Genomic DNA, 3,846 nt, shown 5'->3' on the forward strand with positions numbered 1-3,846 from the left:
AATATGGTAGACAGTTAACACCTGGCAATATTTGAACAATCAATAGTTAAAGCAGGAGTTAGTGGGCACGGGAAATAAGTAATAATTATTGTGCACATGCAGTTTTTCAAGACAAACACGTTTACCACTAACCCAGATGATTATGAATGTTTTTATCTCACCTAATTATATTCTGATTAAATATGACCGATACAATATTTACCACATATAAGTCAAGTGAATAAATAATGCCACGTAAGCATCAGAGTTTGCATCAGGATTTAATATCAGAACTTGACTCTTATCAGATTTTAACAGTCATCAGAACATGGCTTCTGTACTCAAAAAGTGAAAGTTTGTATCTGTGATTCTTCATACAAATACTAACTTGTTTCTTCAGAGTTTAATCATCATAATTTCCATCAAAACTTGTCCTCAGAATTTATGCAAATAACACTTAACTTTTTGTCAAAAACAACTTAATCACCACAGTAATTTTCATTATTCATATGGAGTGAGAGTGTGTGCATTTAGCAAAATATCATATTAAGATTAAAGTCTGATAAACTTCAGTACATCTTAGAAATAAGGCATAACTAAGAAAAGTGCTTAAAATCTGTCATTAATAATGAAGTCTACTATAGAATAAATTTATGCAAGAATCCACCTCAACTGTTTGTGCTCATTTTATGCATCTTTTAACATTTTTTTTCATAGTGGCTTCTCAGTGTAAGTGAGTCACAATTGTTATCAGAATTTATGCTATTATCAGAGTATTTCTCCAGTAATCAGAGAATATGAAAAGTCATCAAGAAAAATTTATTTGTTTTTCTAATGCATATAACTTAATACCAGCAATGCACTTGGATCTTCCCTTCCACATATTTACTCTAGATCTCAAAGGAGTACCTGACTTCAATTTTTTTTCTTTTCTTTTGATAAGTGAGGCTTATCAAGCATGTGGTTCATCCTTAAGGTTTACTGACATCAGAATTTGACAGATAAGAAGCAAAAATCTAGTTTGTGACATAGTAATAGGACACACAAAGTAAATTTGATTAAGCTCAACATCAGAATTTGCTTGTGTTAATGAATTTCCACATAAACAACTAATTCAAACATGAGATTTCTAGTATGTCAAAGACTACTAGGTCAGCATCTAGCACATTTATCCTCATTGGATTGAATAGTCATAGAACATTCAAATCACTATCAGAGTATATAGATCCATATCATATAGCAATCAACATTTAATGTATTACAATTTAAGCACAGATTACATGAAGATAAGATAATCTATAAACACTGATCATAAAGTCTGATGCTAAGAACAAAAACTAAGCAGATTTAGAGAAAGAACCTGAAACCATTCCATGTTCATTTACCAGTCTTGTAAAAGTAGCTTCACATAGTGGTTTTGTGAAGATATCTGCTAGTTGTTGATCTGTTGGAACAAAATGTAATTCCACTGTACCTTCCATCACATGTTCCCTTATGAAATGGTACCTAATGCTGATGTGCTTTGTCATTGAGTGTTGAACTGGATTACCTATCATAGCAATAGCACTTTGATTATCACAATAAATAGGTATTTTAGAAAATTCTAACCCGGAGTCTAGTAACTGATTCTTCATCCAAAGAATTTGTGCACAACAACTTCCTGCAGCAATATATTCTGCTTCTGCAGTTGATATGGAAATTGATTTCTGTTTTTTGCTAAACCAAGAAACCAACCTGCGCAAAATCTGCATCTGAGTAACCTATTAGCTTAAAATCTGATTCTCTAGGATATCACAATCCTAGATCAGCTGTACCCTTGAGGTACTTGAAAATTCTTTTGACAGCTATTAGATGAGGTTCTCTTGGATCAGCCTGAAATCTCGCACAAAGACAGGTAGCATACATGATATCAGGTCTACTTGCAGTTAAATAGAGTAAAGAGCCAATCATACCTCTGTAGTTAGTAATATCTACTGATGAACCAGTATCTTTATCTAACTTGGTTGCAGTGGCCATGGTAGTGGATGCAGTTGAACAGTCTTGCATTCCAAATTTCTTCAGTAAATTTCTGGTGTACTTGGATTGATTGATAAAAGTACCTTCTTCATTTTGCTTGACTTTAAGTCCCAGAAAATAGCTAAGTTCTCCCATCATACTCATTTGATATCTTGACTGCATTAACTTTGCAAATCTTTCACAGAGCTTGGCATTTGTAGAACCAAATATGATATCATCAACATATATCTGTACCAAAAGTAAGTCCTTTCCATGGTTGAGGTAGAACAATGTTTTATTTCCAGAAGGAATTGAGCTAAAGTCTCATACCATGCTCTTGGAGCTTGCTTAAGGCCATAAAGTGCTTTGTCTAATCTGTAGACATGATGTGGAAATTTTGGATCTTCAAATCCTAGAGGTTGTTCAACTTATGAAAGAGATGTGTCCTAAGTCCAATCATGTATAATGATTTAGGAATAACTTTTATGTAATTTGTTTTGATTTCATTGATATTAATAAAAGATTTGTTTTGGTTTTATTGCGGGCTTTATCTATTTAAGTGTTTAAATAAGATATACCATAGTTTAGAGTAAAGCTTTTTATGGATTATGATGAGATCATAATAATGAGACCTAAAAGATGATAACTCTAAACTTAAATATATTTCCTGATCGTAGGATTACTAACTGGTAATTAGTAATCCGTAAAGATCGGTACATATTATGCTTGCTTCATTATGAAGGATGTCTGTTCTCATAGACATATGTGTGGTGACACTATAGCTAGTATGTAGGTGCTTATTATAGAATAAGTTCACTGAACATGACTCACACAGCTGAACAACTGATGGAGTTCACTCACGTGTCAGCAGTTGTTCACATAGTGATAGTTGTACAAGTATCCTTAGACTTGAGGTCATCATAGTCATCTTGTGTACACTGAACTATGCTTTGGTTTAGTTCTTAGTCTCCAGGGACAATTATAAGGGCTCTGCTGGGTATAGGAATTTGAACACGAAGATAGTGTATGATCAATAAAGGATCTACCCCTTCCAGTGAAAGGAAGAGAATGTTCAATGATGATCCACTTATGCTAGTTCAGGAATCTCTGGCGAGAGTGAATGAAATTAGAAAGGAGTTTCTAATTCACATTAATTAGAACTAAGCATAGTGAATGGGAAAGCATATGATTAAAAAAGATAGGCTTGACACGAGTTCCATGCCTTGTATTTATTCATGACATTGCAGGGTAGAAGGAATTAATTGTACGGTAACTATTCACTGAATAGGTTCTTGGTATTCTAAGCAGTGAATTCGTATTATCCGGATAGTCACGATATGCTGAGAAGTATCCCTCACGATGTAGAATAAACATGATTAATTTATTAATTAATCATATTTAATAAATTAGAGAATTTATATAAATAATGATAAAATAGTTTTATTATTATTTATTTCTACTACCGGCTTAATATTGAACCTACAGGGTCACACCATAAAAGAGAATGATTTAATGGTGGAGGAATTAATTAATAATGGCTGGTAATTATTTATTTGTGAAATAAATAATTAATTAGCAAATTTAATAATTGATTAAATGAGATTTAATTAATTATAAAATTAATTAAGAAAAGTTCTTAATATTATTAATTAAGAATTTAATTTTGGAAATTAAATCAAGTGAGAGAATTATTTTTCTAAAGTGTTTAGAAAAGGGACTAATGATTAAAAGGTATTTTAATTATTAGTTAATTGGTTAATAAGAATAATCAATTATAGGGTTAATAATAATAATATTTTATGGGAAAATTTTCAGCTGAAATTTTTTCCTATAAATATACTATTATAAACCCTATTTGTCTCAACCAAAATA

This window comes from Apium graveolens, chromosome 9 (assembly GCF_009905375.1).
Source record: "Apium graveolens cultivar Ventura chromosome 9, ASM990537v1, whole genome shotgun sequence".
Classification (NCBI taxonomy): Eukaryota; Viridiplantae; Streptophyta; class Magnoliopsida; order Apiales; family Apiaceae; genus Apium; species Apium graveolens.